Genomic DNA, 18201 nt, shown 5'->3' on the forward strand with positions numbered 1-18201 from the left:
TTGTTGTAGTCAAAGTATATATTTGGAATTAGCCTTAGAATTTGCAATTGCACTTAATGTATAAAACGTGGGGTATATGGGCACTTCCAATTTCATTCTTAGGACCTCCACTAAGAAACTAGTACCATGTAATTCCAGTTATTATTCACAGGCATCTGAGAGTTTCCTGGTTCCCAGCTGAACTGACTCTGCTACATGTGGGATTCATGAATCCCTTCCAGTGATATCTTGTATAGGCACAAATTAATTGTTCAGAAATCATACAGGTAATGGAGTCTGAATGGGATACAGAATTGCCAACAATCAGTTCTGGAGGTGAAAATGAGAACACAAAAAAATGGACATCACAACATATCATTTTCAATAACACCCAAGAGATTTTAAAAAGTAAGGGAGCAAACACAATGGGTCGTTTTGCATACAGATTTCCCCAGATTTGGTATTGGGTTAACCCTTATAACTCTAAAATTATGAGATGTACATCTGGAGACTAGTAGATGTTACCAGCTGATTTGGTAGGTTCATATTATTTGGCCTATTTTATGATATTCTTGTAGAATCTGTTGGCTATTTTTTTGAGAGGAAGTGAGAATGTGCATGTACATGCAAGCTGGGGAAAGGGGGTAGAGGGGAGAGAGAGAGAATCTTAAGCCTAATGCAGAGCCTGATGCAAGGCTCAATCTCACAACCCTAAGATCACAATCTGAGCCAAAGTCAAGAGTTGGATTCTTAACCAAATGAGCCACCCAGGCGCCAAGAATCTGTTGGTTGTTTTTTTTTTTTTTTTAAAGATTTAACTTATTTATTCATGAGAGAAACAGAGAGAGCCAAAGACATAGGCAGAAGGAGAAGCAGGTTCCCAACAGGGAGCTCGATGCAGGACTTGATCCCAGGACCCCAGAATCACAACCTGAGCAAAAGACAGATGCTCAACCACTGAGCCACCCAGTCATCCCTGTTGGCTATTTTAAAGCAAATAGTAATATTTGTATAAAAGCTGACACATAGATACAAACATGTCACTGTAAATGCAGAGCTCTGGAGGGCTATCCTTTTTTCTTCAAGCAACTTCTCATCATACTTTTCTTTTTAGAAAACCACAAAGGAAATTTCCCCAAATCTCTTTATTGCTGTCTTAATGAGACTGGATAATACTACTGATTTCTTAGAATAGGAGATACCAGAAACAAGATACCTAGTTCTCCAAAATAGGGTAATCTTAGACAAGATCTTTGTTTCAAAGGGAGTATTTTTATTGCTTTGAATATGCCAGAGCTATGTGTATTTTCTGGTCTGGTTACTTTCATTCAGTAGAGTCACTCTGAGAATCATCCATGTTATATCCTGTATCAATGGTTCTTTCATCAGGAAGACATGCTCCACGGTATAGATACATGACATTTGCTTATCCATTCACCTCTTGATGACATGTGAGTTGTTTTCAGTTTGGGGCTATTACAAATAAAACTGCCACAAGCATTCATGTTCAAGTGCCTTGTATGGATATATGTTTTCCATTTCACTTGGACAAATACCTAGGAGTAAAAGGACCACAGCATATGGCGGGTATATATATTTCTTGTTAGAAAACTGCTAAACTATTTTCCAAAGTGGTTGCACCATTTTATATGTATGAGACTTTCAATTTCCCCATATCCTTGTCAATATGAGATATTGTCAATCATTTTTATTCTAGCCATTCTAAAAGGCACATAGTGATATGTCACTGGAGCCTCAATCTGGATTTCCCTATGACTGATATTGAGAGTTTTGTTATGCGCTTGTCACTAACATCTTTTCTTGATGATACAGCTATCAAAATCTTTTGCCCATCATTTAAAGTCATTTGTTTGTTTTCTTATTATTTATCAGATATTTGACTTGAAAGTATTTTATCCCAGCTTGTGGCCTCTTTTCATTTTCATGTTCTTGAGAAACAGAAAATTTCTAATTTTAATTAGTTTGAATTATCATTTTTTAAAAATTGTATGAATTGTGTTTTTGCTATAGTATTTAAGAAATATTGTCCTAACTCAAGGTCACAAAAGTTTTCTCCTATATTCTATTCTACAAGTTTTAATTTTAGGTTTTACATTTGTATCTATGATCTGTTCTAGATCAAAGTTCAGTTTTTTCCTGAATTTAGATATCAAATTATCATAATCATTTGCTGAAAAGACTATCCTTTACTCACTGAATTGCCACTAATATGGGAGATATTCCGTTGCAGAACTTTGTCTTAAGAAATTTACCTCAATTTTCTTCCCCAGAATCCAATCTCTGAAAACTTTGTAAGAATTTTCAGAGTGCAACTTATAATTTACAATTTCATTTTAGGAATATCTTTTGGTAATTAAATATTTGTGTTATTATCTTTCAATTTTTAATGGTTTCACTTAGAATTTATTTTAATCCCTTCTTTAATGTTTTCTATTACAAGTAGAAATTATTTTTATATATTACTGGAATATGTGACCTTGTCCCAAGATATCTTTTCATAATATTAATAACCTAGGCACAGGTATAATATATACATAATAGAACAGGATAGGATAGAAGAGAAGAGAAACCACTGAAAAGTAACCCTATCATAGATAACCAATTTACAGTTTATTTTCATGGTCATTCACTATTATTTAAAATACATAAATAAAGTGTTAAGTAAAACTCAGAATTAAATATGATTTAGAGAATCTATTAGAATTCCTGGAAATTCTGATGTCATTCCCAAAGCCTGAAGATTGATACGGGTTGGAAATTGGAAGACAATTTCATGGAAATAAAGAAAAGAAGTTCACTCCTGATAAAGGGGACTGAGTAACAAACCAAAGCTCGAAGTGTCAAAGCAAAAACTGTACCTGAAGAAGATCAAGAAGCGGGGAAAGACTTTGAGGGCACATAATAGGGGAGAGTGGTCAAAACCCAGTCTAAACTGAATTCTACTAAAACTAGTGGCTGATGAGTTTTTAAGAGCTGGAATGAGGAACGCTTGGGTGGCTCAGTGGTTGAGCATCTGCATTTGGCTCAGAGAGTGATCCTGGGGTCCTGGGATTGAGTCCTACATCAGCCTCCCTGCATGGAGCTCTTTCTCTTCTGCTTATGTCTCTGCCTTTCTGTGTCTTTCATGAATAAATAAATAAAATCTTAAAACAAAAACAAAAACAGCAGGGATGAGAGAATCTTAGGTCATCTGTTTTTGCTAATTGGCCTCATCCAAAGAAAAAGTAAACTTTCTCAAATCTCCATGACAGGAGGTAATTTTAGGCAAGGAACAACGCACCCACCAAAGTTAGGCTCTCACCCCCACTCCCAACAGAAAGTAGGAGATAAAGGCAAGATCTTCCTTGATGACATTTCAAAGAAATGGCCTCCAGGTCCTTGAGAAAGAAAGCCCCAGTTTATAAAACTGGCAAGAGGCTTTTAACAGGATTTTACACATCAAAGACAAAAAGACATAATTTGCAATCACAAATTTTCTAGAGTAAATGCTCTAAGCAAAAGAAAGTCAGGGATCTGCAGACAGAAGCATGCCTTCTTGGTCAGTCCACACACCGTATCTATATACACAACATGCAAGTCAGGAGTGCAGACACCCTACATAGCTCGCTTTCTATTCTTACTTTGCAAAGGAAGAAAAAAGAATACAAAATGAATGTGCACATTGGTCCTTGGAAGATTTATTGTCTAACAGGGTTAGAGTTGGAGAGTCACTGGGGTCTTTAACAGTCCAAATAGCCATGAGTTGGAATCCTACATCTGTCCCCACTTATGACATGATTTTGCAGAAATTAGTAAATCTCTGTCATTCTCAATTTACTCTTGTATGAATGGTCATATTAAGAAATGCCTACTCCAGATATTAGGCAGAGAAAAGACCATGAGTATAAAGTGCAGCATGAATGTACTGTCCATTGAAAGGATTTAAAGTATTAGCAAAAATTCTCAGAAACAGTCATAAGGCAATGTAAAGAAAAGTGATGGACATAAAAGATGTATAGATACTGCTCTGGAAACTTGGCAACCAGAAACAATTAGTTTTGCACGGATGTTTCAGGAAAAGCTTTACTAAGAAGAGGAACTGGATCATGTAGGAGAGACAGAGGTTCATCACTTAGGAAGAGAAGCCCAGTCAGAAGAAATCCATTCCAGAAGAATGTAAACTCCAGAACAGATATTGCCTCTGAGCTTGTTAAACATTCAGACCTTATTTACTGAATTGAATTGAACTGACAGTGCTAGCAGAATTCCTTTTTTTCCCCTGAAAGTGCATATATCTATTCCCAACTAAAGACTGTCCAAAATAAATAATTTTAAGAAACTTTCTAAAAAGCCATGGGAAGATTTTTCAAAAAGATTTTACTTATTTATTCATGAGAGACAGAGAGAGAGAGAGAAAGAGAGAGAGAGAGAGAGAGAGAGGCAGAGACATAGGCAGAGGGAGAAGTAGGCTCCTCGCAGGGAGCCTGATGTGGAACTCTATCCCAGGACCCCAGGATCATACCTGAGCCGAAGGCAGATGCTCAACCACTGAGCCATCCAGGTGCCCTCATGGGAAGATTTTGAGTGGAATACAAACATAATCAGACTCCTAATCTTTTTTTAAAGATTCTATTTATTTGAGAGAGAGAGAGAGAGAGAGAGAGAGAGAGAGAGAGACCATGAGTGGAGAGGGACAGAAGAAGATAGAGAAGCAAGTCTGACCTGGGGCTCAATTCCTGGACTCCAGGACCATGACCGGAGACAAAGGCAGAGCCTTTACCCACTGAGCCACCCAACACCTCATCACACTTGTATTTTTAACCATAAACACCGTTTCATGATATCCACATATTGAGAAAACCTAAAAGATGCATAGCTTTTTCTTTTACTAATTTCATTTGGTGCATATGAACTATTTCTTTTATAACAAAGAAATAATCTAATTCTCTTTTAAATATAGTAGGGACAGTCACATAACTTGTAATAAAAATCGCTAAATTATATTTTAAACTTAGCTTCTGTTTTTTGGATCTAATTTATTTGATTTAAAAGTCTCTACTCGTTGGTTTTGTGAAAATAAACAAAGACCACCCAGATGAAAAGAAACAGAAGCTATTTATTCAGAGCTTGCTATGGCAAGTCAGCCACCATTTGCTTTTGATAGAGGCTCAAAGGGAGGCAGGAGAGTGGAACAACTTCCTAGTGAAAAAAAGCAGAAGGTTTTAGCTGTGCTTTGACTGGACATTCTTGGCATGGAGAGGCTGGAGGTGGGTGGCAGGACATCTTGGGTGATTGGTTTGGGAAACATATTTGATTCTCTTTGATTAGTCCTATCTTGAAAACGGGAAAGTTTAAGAATGTGGCAGTCACTGACCAGTCTTAATGTTTCTGGGCTGATTGCTGTGCTTGTGGTTTGGATTCCTAGACTGGTTGCAGCAGAAGTCCTGGGTCAGAATTCTACTGTCATACATTATTTAAAATTATATTTTTATAAGGTGATATTGAAATAAAAAAGAAATTATGATTAAATAATTTGAAAAATTGCTCTTGATCATTGAGCTAGATAGCTGATACATGCCTGACCTCCTAAATTTGGGGCATCTTTCAATGTATATAAAACACATGAAAAAAATATGTGCTTATTTTTATTTACTTGTTTTTGTATGGTTTAATATCACAAAAATTTGATTTTGCCCAATAAAAGTTGCTTTTGTGCATTAGTATTAAACTGACAAATATTTCTCCTAGCCTCATATTTTGAGTTTTACAATTACCTTAGCAATAAACTATTATTCTAATACCTGGTATCTTACAGAGGTGTGTATGTATTTAACATCTCCAAAATGGAAAAAAAATAATATTAAAATGAAATTATACCCTATTTCAAAGCTCTTCACTGGTCACAAAGCTCTTCACTGGTCACAAAGTCATTCCTCTTCCTTGAATTTGTAGGAAGGGGTTAGACATAGGGCATTATTTCATGTGTTGATAGACTGTGTTCTGGTCATAATTAACAAATAAGAGAATCTTAGGATCATCTTCTCATTCCAATTGCATTTTAATTTGACAATTATTTAATCGGTGCTATACCACATGACTCCGTCTTTGGCCTTCTCATTCTCATGATCCAGTCTTACAAACAAGTCAGGGTGACAATCAGTGTCCAATAACACAAGTATCCACAATAATCAAATCTTTACAAGAAATAAAGAAGACAGAGGCTATTGTTTTTTTGTAGCCAAGGTTACCAAAAAATATGTTTAAGCTGTACTTTTATGATCTTAAATCTGTTTGTAATCACACACTAAAACTTCTAAGCCAGGGAAGATGGGGAAGGTGTCTTCACAACAGGAAGAATGGCATATGCATAACCTTATACTTGTGAAACAAACAGGGCTCATATCCATCAGGGCCTAGTCAGCATTAGAAGAATTGGAAGCAACAGTGACTTCAATTCATATTTGTCATGTACAAAAATTTGTGTTTTGGCTCCCATTTTTGTCAATGACTAGATGTGTAAACTTGCACAAATTACTTATTCTCACTCCAATTATGTACTAGTAAATGAGGATAATGTAACAGAGTTGTTCTTCAGATTTAGAGATAATCTACATAGGTTTCATGCACAAGACCTGATGCCTTCTTCATCACTACCAATACAGTTATGAAAGCAGCTATTTTCATGATTTGCAGTTAACAATACAAACAAAACTAATGAAATAGCTAACAAAATATCCTCCTTAATACAGTTTCTAATATGTTACAACACTGGGGCTCCTGGGTGGCTTATTCAGTTAAGCAGCTAACTCTTGATTTCACTCGGGTCATGATCTCAGGGTGCTAGGATCAAACCTCACATCAGGCTTTGCTCTCAGTGGAGAGTCTGCTTGAGATTCTCTTTCTGCTTCTCCCCTGCTTACTTGTACTCTCTTTCTAAAATAAACAAATATATATATTTTTTTAATTTTGAAAGATATGCATCAATATTAACAATATTTACTGAGGACTTATAGAGTGGTAAAGCACCTGTTTTCAAGTGCTGTTTTGACTTCTCACTGCACCCCATCACTGAGTGCTCGTCTTCTGGGGCTCACTCCATTTGTCTTCCATTCTTTCCCACACCTCTCCATCCTGATTCCTTGCATTTCTACTCTAGGAAGAGCAATTTTTTTCTACTTACCAACCAAGAATAATGTATCTTTCTCATTTCTGGTTGAAACTCCAGACCCACTTTACAAGTACAAATACACAGAGGACTCAGTTGAATAAAAGAGCAACTCTATTTTTCTTCGATTGCTAACATCTCTTTCATTTAAGAATAATTGCCATTCTTAAAAGGCAATTATGTTTTTTGAATTCCATCTAAATCAATAGCATCCAAAATATGGGGAAAAATGAAAGCAATATGTCCTTAAGAGCTCCTGATTCTAAAGCAAGCCTACACTTTAGGTTTCTGAGAGCCAAGGCTGTGACAGATCTTTGAATTTCCCTGAGAGCCGGATGTAACATGAAATATGCTAAAAATTATTAAGTATATTCTAACTAATAAAGCTGTGGATTTTCATAGACATTTTAGCTATGTTATAATAATATCTGGTATATATTTGCAAATCATATGTATATTGGGTTCTATAATATTTTATGAAAGCATACTGATGTTCATTGTTAAATCTCACTGATGTAATAGTTAATTTGTGCTCTCATTAGAAAAAAATTCTTTTTCATATGCTCAGGATATAATTTCATACAGTTCCATAAGACTCACTTAAATTAATGTTAGCATTCATTAGTAAATAATAGAGATATAATTTGTAGGCTATTGCCCCCCCAAAAAAGTTCACAAGTAAAATTATTTCTAGATATAAAATGTTTAACCTTGTATAGCCAACTCTATAATATGTTAAATCAAAATATAAGCACCTCTTCCGGGGAGCCAATATAACACTTTCACTGAATCAAGAAATACTAATTAAAAACCTCGGTCTCAACACCATTCTAGATGCTCTAACTTAATAATTAAGAGGAAAGGCTGGAGCCAGACTGACTGGGTTTGAATTCTTTCTCAGCAATTTATTAGCTTTTATGATTTTGAGGAATTTAATCTCTCTGTGCAGTTTCTCATCCATAAAATAGTAATGATAGCAATAATGATATGTACTTATATTGTTGTTATGACAATTAGTCAGCTCATATTAGTGTTTATATATAACTAATATCACTCCAAATATGTTTGTTTTTATGAATCTATATTTATATATTCAAATATATGAAGTGATATTAGTTATATATAAATATGTAACAATATATTAGTGTACCTATGTATAAATACGTATATATTATATATATTATATATATATAATATATATATATACCTATCAGATCATTTAGAACAGTGACTAAAAAACATTAGAACTTAAAAGTGTTTTCTGTCATTATTAATGATGGCTCGGTAGTGAACAAAAAAAGAAAGACACCTGTTTTCAGGGAATATACATGCTATGGAGAAGAAAGAGTAAATAAACGAATACTATAGAAAATCCCCAATAGTAACAAATACTAGGCTAAGAACTAAAACACAGCCATGTGGTAGGGAGGGAACAGTCATATACCCCTGGCTGAGTTATGAGAGCAGGCTTCTCCTGGAAGGTGACATCTTAGTAATAAGGCCAGTAGAAAGATTTTAAATACTATTCTGTGTCAATGAAAAGCTTTTGGAGAGTTTAGGGTTGAAGAAGGAGAGAGAAAAACTGGGATATGTACAGATTTTGCATATTAAAATTAGTTGAGTTTTTATATGCAAATTTTAGGGAGGCATTTTGGAAGCAGGCATGTAATAGACTTAAATAAAACAGATTATCTTCAAATATTTTATTTTGACCTATTCAGTTAAATGTTAACCTTTCATAAATACGTCAATTACATATGACACATGTAATAAATATGTAACAAAAATCCAAAGGAGAAAAGCAGAGTATTTCATGTACCTAAACTATATAGAAGGACAATGACAAAGACTTGCCAAGATAATTCTTGAAAAAAAGAATAATATGAGTTCTTACATAATCTTTATCTAATTTCTTCCAATGGTTGCCTCTTGCATAATTATGATACACTGTCAAAACCAAGAATTTAACATTAGAACAATCTATGTGTATGTGTTTCCATCTTAATCGTGTGTGTAGATTCATAATATCACCACATCAATCAAAATGCAGAAATACTCTATCACACGAAGAACCCCATCTGCTAGATATACCTCCATACACACCCCTAGCAGCACTGCTTTGGCTGTGTCCCACAGTTTTTGATATGTTGTATTTTAATTTTCATTAAACTTAATGCATTTTTAAAAATTTTTCTTAAGTCTTCTTCTGAGACACATAGATTTTTTTAAGAAGTGGTTGTTGAGTTCCAAGTGTTCATAGACTTTGTGCTACCTTCTCCTCATTGATTTCTAAATGGATTCCATTGTGCTTAGGTCAGGAACACCCTTTGTATAATTTCATTTTTTTAATCTGTTGAGATTTTATGACTTAGGGTATCACCTGCCCTCCTGGTACCTATCTGGAGATGCTTAGAAAATGTGTATTCTGCTACTGTTTAATGTCATCATATCACATTCAAATAAACAAGAAAAACAATCTAGCTTATTGAAGGATCTCCTTTATTTTATCTCAGCAATGTCTCCTCTTAAGCTGAAAATAATATCGCTCACAAGATGACAAAACTAAAACAAAACAAACAAAAACCTACCACTTCTCCATCTGCTCACCTTTATCTCTTGTTTCCCCAATTCTGTTTCTTCTTTTTCACATTTAACCTACTCAAAGCCATGATCAGCCCAACAGAAAAGTGCTCAGCTTGTTTCTGTGGAATATGGTCCCCTTTCCTCTTTCCCTTCTCCTTATAAGGCTCGTGTTTTACTTTACTTTCAGTTGTTATCCATCAACAATTATACACAAACAATTCTGAACTTCCTCTTCACTCTTAGCTGCTCAACTGGCAAAGCCGATGTTTACAGAGTTGCAAACCAGAAAGTGCTAAATTGATGCAGCACATTTGCATACATTCCACTTGAAAAAATTAAAACAACATAAAACAAGGCAGGTGAGGCATCCCGGGGAAGTGATGTGAAGGCAATTATTCTGTTTAAAATGTTTTGTCTATATATGGTATGCATGCCATCATTCACAGCCTGTCTTCCTGAATGTGATTTCTGACATCCTGTTGTTTGCTGCACTACTTAATTACAGTGAGTAATGAAGAGATTTTAAAACCACACTGTCACAGTTAATAGGGTGAATAATTAAAGTAATAGTAGAGTTGGTTTCCCTTCTGTACAAACCATTTGGTCTTCTAACACATTGTTTAGATTTGCCCACAGAGTGATTCTCTGCCTCAGAATTTACTGCTGCATTGTTTCAGAAGCCTGACTTGACCACTGTGCTCATCACAAGAAGAATGTGAGAGTTAACCTATGTGAACTCCCTGAAATAACATACTAAGGCAGATAGTTACAGCTTTACATTTCTTTCTCTCTCCCTACCCTTTTCTGGGATTAGGGTGGGCAATTTGTTCTCCTGAAGCAACACACAGTTGATAATCCATTAGGTGAAAAATTATGAATTCTCAGATTTTCTTTAGTTTCTCAGAGATAAAATAGACAGGTGGAGAAGAGGCATAAACAAAAATAATCTTCACAGTCATTTTTAATTAGAGAGAACAAAAGTATAGAAACCAAAAGTAGCTGACACCAAGGGGTGGGAACAAGCAAACATTACTATGATGAAGAAAGGTTCCCGGGAGGGGCACCTGCCTGACCCAGTCTGTTAAGCATTCAACTCTTGATTTCAACTCAGGTCATGATCTCAGGGTTCTGAGATCTAGCCTCATGTCATCTCCTTGTCATCTCAGGCTCTGTGCTCAGTGGGGAGTCTGCTTGAGATTCTCTGGCTCTCTCACCTCCCTTTTATCCCCTCCCCATGCTCAAGCACTCTCTCTCTCTCAAATAAATAAATAAATCTTAAATTGGAAGGAAGGAAGGAAGGAAGGAAGGAAGGAAGGAAGGAAGGAAGGAAGGAAGGAAAGTTGGTTCATGGGAGACAGAAATGGAAAATAAGCCAAAGGGAGACGTTTGGGATCAGATTAGGAAGAGTCTTTAATGTTAAGTTAATTATGTGTAATTTACTCTGCAGGAAACTCAGGACCATAGAGCTATGAGCATGAATGTAACATCATGCAAGTGATAGAAAGATTAAAAAAGGTTAAAGAGTATTGGCTTGTGAGGCATGTGCTTAGTGCTTTAGGATGGATACTAGTTAACTTCAGGTCTTCCAGTGGCTAGAATTCTTCATACATAACTTAAGATGTTATTGTTTAGGAAGTAGATCCTCATATTGGCAACATCTCTGGATTAAAGTAAAAAAAACAAAAGTCGTGTCATCTTCCTAGTCTTAGTTTTCTCATCCTGTAAAACATGTTTGTCCTGTCTTCCTCATGGGGTGGCTGCTAGGAGCAAAGTGAGCTGTTTATTGCTGATCCCATGAAAGGAAATCAAATAAGCTGTTGACCAAGTACATCAGGGTTTGTGCTGGCTACAGGGACAGAGACAGCCACGTTGACAGAGTGCTAAGTATTATCTTGTAAGAGGGAGGTCTGAGGTCGAGTATTTACAAAGTTCTGGGTGTCCGGGGTAAGACAAGACTTCTTTTTATTTTATTTATTTTATTTTATTTTATTTTATTTTATTTTATTTTATTTTATTTATTTTATTTTATTTTATTTTATTTTATTTTTTATTTTATTTTATTTTATTTTATTTTATTTTATTTATTTGTTTATTTTTAAGACAAGACTTTCAATATGGAGGCTAGACTGGGCTGGGCCATGTTTTTAATATCATAGTTTGGAATTAGTACATATGAGGCATTGTTTAAAATGAATTTTGTGAAGTAAACAGTTATTTGATAAATTCCATTTGGTAACTGATTTTTCTGGGAAGGAAGCTTCTGAAAGAAACAATAAAGTTACCTCCAGTCTCATCTTCCTGAGAAAGAATTCTCTAGAATAGTAAAGTCATATGCATGCAAATGACTGTAAACTAAAGTCATTTACTTTTCTTTGTAGGCAAGCTTTATTTTCAACCCTACTAAGCTGTGTGGCTTAATTTCATAGTAGATACCATGAGAAATGGGTGCACTATAGAAATGAAGGTTGAACACTTTAAGAGACATGAATCTGGTTCCAAACCACCCAAGGGAGCGTTAGACATTGCTGTAGTTTCTAAATTGCATGGAGTTAATAAATTCATCAAACTACAGACTCAAAATGACTAAATTCTATTATATGTAAATAATGCCTTCATTTAAAAAATATGTAAGCCTGCGCCCGCGGCCCCCACCAGTACCCCGGTATCCGTTACGGCACTGATGTGAGTGTGGACCAAACTCTGGCTTCTCTGATGACCTACAAGTGTGCAGTGGTTGATGTGCTATTTGGGGGTGCCAAGGCTGGTGTTAAGATCAATCCCCAAAACTACACTGATAATGAATTGGAAAAGATCACAAGGAGGTAGGTTTACCATGGAGCTGGCAAAGAAGGGCTTTATTGGTCCTGGCATTGATGTGCCTGCCCCAGACATGAGCACAGGTGAGCGGGAGATGTCCTGGATTGCTGACACCTATGCCAGCACCATAGTGGACTATGATATTAATGTCCTTACCTGTGTTACTGGTAAGCCCATCAGTCAGGGTGGGATCCATGGGCGGATCTCTGCAACTGGCCGGGAGTCTTCCATGGGATTGAAAATTTCATCAATGAAGCTTCTTACATGAGTATTTTAGGAATGACACCAGGGTTTGGAGATAAAACGTTTGTTGTTCAGGGATTTGGTAACGTGGGCCTGCACTCTTTGAGATACTCACATCGTTTTGGTGCTAAATGTGTTGGTGTTGGTGAATCTGATGGGAGCGTATGGAATCCAGATGGTATTGACCCAAAGGAACTGGAAGACTTCAAATTGCAACATGGATCAATCCTGGGCTTCCCCAAGGCAAAGCCCTTATGAAGGGAGCATCTTGGAAGCTGATTGTGACATCCTGATCCCTGCTGCCAGTGAGAAGCAGCTGACCAAGTCCAACACACCCAGAGTCAAAGCCAAGATCATTGCTGAGGGTGCCAATGGACCAACAACCCCAGAGGCCGATAAGATCTTCCTGGAGAGGAACATCATGGTGATTCCAGACTTCTACTTGAATGCTGGAGGAGTGACAGTATCTTACTTTGAGTGGCTGAAGAATCTGAATCATGTCAGCTATGGCCGTTTGACCTTCAAATATGAAAGGGATTCTAACTACCACTTGCTCATGTCTGTTCAAGAGAGCTTGGAAAGGAAATTTGGAAGGCATGGTGGAACTATTCCGTTGTGCTCACAGCAGAATTCCAAGACAGGATATCGGGCGCCTCCGAGAAGGACATCGTGCACTCTGGCCTAGCTTACACCATGGAACTAGAAACGACCTGTGCCACAGAGCCATTTGGGTATTTTTGCCTTTAAATGGAAGGTCTCTTCCCTCCAGCTGTGCTGCCTTGCTCCCTGGCTGCTCCGGGAAGGTGGGACCCCCAGGGTGGATCCTGGGGCTGGAAATGCACCTGTTGCCCAGCAGCAGCCAGTGGCTCACTGCCTTGGCTCTGGACGAGTCTGAGACCTGCGGTAGCTCTGATGCCTCTGAGCAGCAGGTGTGGAGCATTTTCAGGGGGTGGCATGGTCCGCAAGTGACTTACTGGTATTTTACATCAGCAAAATAACTCAGTTTTACAGATTGCAACAAAGATAAAAGCTGTTTCTCTTTATGGATTTTATTCTCTTAGAATAAAATAAGTACATGCTGCTGTAATAAAATTGCCTTTAATCACTTAAAAAAATAAAAAAATAAAAAATATGTAAATGAAAAATTGAGTCTCCATACTCCCTCCCAAATTTGTATTATTTCCCTAAATTCTTCCATTCACTTTCCAATGCAAGACATTCTGGTTCTACATTCTAATATCCCAGTGTTTTAAGAACCAAATCTTTCCAAAAAGAAAAAGCGTTTACATAAAACTTCCTAATATGTCACATGTCCCCATGTAAATTATTCTTAATTTTTCCAAACATCCACACTTACTTAATGTTCTGTCTTTGTTCAATTTTTCCAGTAACCTGAATAGAACAGCCCCTATCTCTGTGTATTAAACTTGTATACACATCCTCATGAACTAACCTAAATAGGATCTTTTCTGAAAAATCTTGCCACGTTCCTCTTACAACATTTTCATACCAGGCTTATGGCATTTATTACTTTTATTCTGGATTGTAGACACTTGCTTATAGGTGTGTCAAATCATTAAAACGAGGATTCAAATCTGTTCCATCTCTCCAAGTCTTCTATTATTTAAAAATAGACCTTTCTTGGCTCAGTGGTTGAGCGACGGCCTTCAGCTCAGGTCGTGATCCTGGGGTCCTGGGATCGAGTCTCGCATTGGGCTCCCCACAGGGAGCCTGCTTCTCCCTCTGCCTATGGTCCTTCCTCTCTCTCTGTGTCTCTCATGAATAAATAAATAAATAACATAATTAAAAAAGAAACATCCGATTCTTGGTTTCAGCTCAGGGTTAGGAAATCAGGCTCCCCATCAGGCCATCAGGCATGAGTGGGGAGCCTGCTTAAGGCTTTCTCTCTCCCTCTTCTCTGGCCCTCTCCCCACCCATCTTCTCTCTCTCTCTCTCTCTCTCTCTCTCTCTCTCTCTCAAATAAATATATAAATAATAAAATAAAATATGAAAATAGATCTTGCATATAGAAAGTGTTTGGCAAATATTTTACAAATGGATGATTGGTTGATTAGATTGTGTCTATTCAAGTTTCTACAGATACCTCCAGAGGATGGTACACAGGCCAGGTAAATGTTCTAGTGTGCTCTAGAGCTGCCAGATGATGGTCCCTGAGCCTTCAGAGAAAGGAACTCAGAAGGAGAACACAGTACACAAAGAATAACAGAAGGGAACCATAGACAACAGAGAGTGATGAAGCCTGGATTCTATTTGCAAGTCAGCAAGAAAATATATTGTAAAACTATTTAATGTTCTCTCTGGTAACATTCCCTGTATCTCCTTTGAATCTAACCAGTAACAATTCTAATTTGGGACCTCCCCACCATTATGCTGTGTGTTTATGTGCCTACATATCCACTACTTAAAAGTATGCATTGTCTCATAATTCTCTTTCTGCCATGCCTCAACTTTGCACAGTTCTCTGTGTAGACAAAAGACATGGCTACAATAGATTTTCCTCCAGTGATGGCATTTAATTAATCACCCCAGACCCCAGCACCTGAATTCTGTTTCTCTTGTCATTTCTTCCCTGCCCCACTGCTTTATACTATTTTGCATTTCAAACACCGTGGTATACTTGTTATAACACCTATTAGGTTCCCTTCTCAAGCTTTGAACTCACTCAGGCTGCAGAATGGATCATCTTATTATCTCAGGCTCTCAGGTAAACTGTAGCAGGGCTGTGATTTGCATGAAGCACATCTTTCAGGGTGTGGGAAGGACCAAGATGACAGGATGGAAGCACCAGGCTTTCAACTTAATTAGTTCCACCCCCATGTCTGGAATTTTTTACTTCCTACTTTCAGCCACAATTATGCAGAAAACAAGTGGAGGGGTAATATTTTACTTGTGAATTAAGGGTTTATTTAATAAAGCTGTGCCACCTTGTTACCTATTTCTCGGAGTCTAAGGCACATCTATGTAAAGATAAATAGAAATTCCTATTTATGTGCTATTTCTTTTAAAACTTTGCTCTCTCCTGAATTAATATTAATAATTTGAAAAGGGAGGAAGAGAGTAAAAGTAATGCATAAATTGCCAATTATCCTAAGACCCAAAAGCACAGTGTCTGGGTATTAGATTTAAAATAAATAACTTGGGTAATTCCATCGTCCATTTTCTTTTGAAAACTTTATATGGAGGGATGCCTGGATGGCTCAGTGGTTGAGCAACTGCCTTTGGCTCAGAGCTTCATCCTGGGATCCTGGGATCAAGTTTTGCATTAGGCTCCTTGCAGGGAGCCTGCTTCTCCCTCTACCTGTGTCTCTGCCTCTCCTTCTGTGTCTCTCATGGATAAATTTAAAAAAAAGAAAGAAAGAAAGAAAGAAAGAAAGAAAGAAAGAAAGAAAGAAAGAAAGAAAGAAAGAAAGAAAGAAAGAAAGAAAATTTTAGAAGAGAACAAATCAGCTTCGATTTTGTACCTCACAAACTAGGAGGGAAATTTCTGGGTGGAGCTGTGACGTTTTAAACAGGGCCATTCAGAATTGTGTTTTCTTTTGAAATTGCAGCTACTCTGTCTCTCATCCTTTACCCTGAAATTCAAATGGTGGTTGCCTTCCCCTGAGGCTTAGGAGAGCATTTTACTAAATGAATAAACATACAAAATCTTCAAAAATCGTGGGAAAAGTCTCCCTTTTTTTTTGTTTTTTTGGGGGGCATTTTTTTGGGTTTTGGGGTTTCAAAACGCATCCAGTGACTGTGAGAGAAAAGTCATACAGAGAGATGGTCTATGATATTTCTTCTCCCTAAAATGTACTTTCCCTCACCCACGTTTTTTAAAGAATTTTTTAAAAGATTTTATTTATTTATTTATTCATGAAAGACACAGAGAGAGAGAGAGACAGACAGAGACAGAGACAGAGACACAGGCAGAGGGAGAAGCCAGCTCCATGCAGGGAGCCTGACGTGGGACTTGATCCCAGGTCTCCAGGATCATGCCCTGGGTTGAAGGCGGTTCTAAACCACTGAGCCACCCGAGCTGCCCAACACCCACGTTTTTTAAAGCTAGCTTCTACAGTTGGCTGTTTTTATTTATTTTTTTAAAGCTTTTATTTATTTATTCATGAGAGACACAGAGAGAAGTAGAGACACAGGCAGAGGGAGAAGCAGGGTCCTCTTGGGGAGCCTGATGCGGGACTCGATCCCAGGACCCCGAGATCACTTCCCGAGCTGCAGGCAGATGCCCTCAACTGCTGAGACATGCAGGCATCCCCTGTTGGCTATCATTAAATATTATTTCTTTCAAAAAGCCTTTCCTGAAACTTGAGTTAAACTAGTTGTCTCAGGGAGTTCTCAGAGCACCCTGAAACTTCTCCAGTTTGCTGTGTTTCATGCTCTATTCTAATGCTAGCTTAACTGCTTGGACCCTCATATAAACTTCAAGCTCACTAAGAACAGTATGATGTAATATTTTACTGTTCTACTCCCAGTTGAGACACTATATTATGTACTACTAAAAAGCTCATTCCCACTCCGTGAGGCTCACAACAGAACAGGGCCTTGTGGTGAAATGAACTCCACCTTTGGTTTACTGGCTCTGCGGTCTTTTCTCGAAATTGTTAATAATTTCATCTTTGAACTTGTATTTTATGTGTGAAGTCAATGGGACGATGGAGCCTGTGAACAAGCAGAGATAATCTGCACAGTGGGTGAGTCTGCATGGTTCCTGGCTAGCTTGTTTGCACTCAGCTTCGAATGCCCCATGAGCAGAATCCTGGGAAGCCCGTGACACATGAAAGCAAGTACTGGGGCATCAGGTAAGGAGAGGCACTGATAACGTGGAGATGTAACACCTCCCAAAAAAGAAGACTCTGGTGTTATGAGAAAGACCAAGGAAGCCTTCCCTGTTCTTTATTTGTGCTGCACGACTGTGTTAGCCAACAACTTACACTGAAAAGAAGGACATCAAGGAAAAGGAGAGTGTGGGACAAAAAAACAGACACAAACAGTTTTCTCTTTCAGCCCTTTGTACTCATCTATAAACCAAAGGTAGAGAATGTTGGTAGTAGGTGTGCATATTGGGAAGTGAAATATAAACAGCTGAGTTAATTTTGTGTGTGGTTTCCACCATTGTGGCCAGAGCTGCATACATATGCTCTTATGAGGGAAGAAATACAGATTGTGCAATTCCAGTTATTCAATATATGAGTTAAAGGCTCCTATTTGCATTTAAAACTGGTATTACACAGCATAAAGATAAATAGTAAAAGTATTCCTAATAGGTGAGAATTTTAATTCTTCTTTAACTAGAATATTACACAGCAAATATAAAATACCATGGCTCTCTGAAAGAGCTAATAGAAGACAGGAAAATTCTTTCTATTTAGCTCCTTTAATGACTCTATTTACCTTCT

The 18201-nt window shown here is 37.3% G+C and overlaps 1 pseudogene; it reads left to right on the plus strand.

The window, feature by feature from the left end:
* Positions 1-12404: 12404 nt before the first annotated feature.
* Positions 12405-13534, plus strand: LOC112665104 (glutamate dehydrogenase 1, mitochondrial-like; annotated as a pseudogene).
* Positions 13535-18201: the final 4667 nt, after the last annotated feature.

Source organism: Canis lupus, chromosome 17, assembly GCF_003254725.2.
Source record: "Canis lupus dingo isolate Sandy chromosome 17, ASM325472v2, whole genome shotgun sequence".
NCBI lineage: Eukaryota > Metazoa > Chordata > Mammalia > Carnivora > Canidae > Canis > Canis lupus.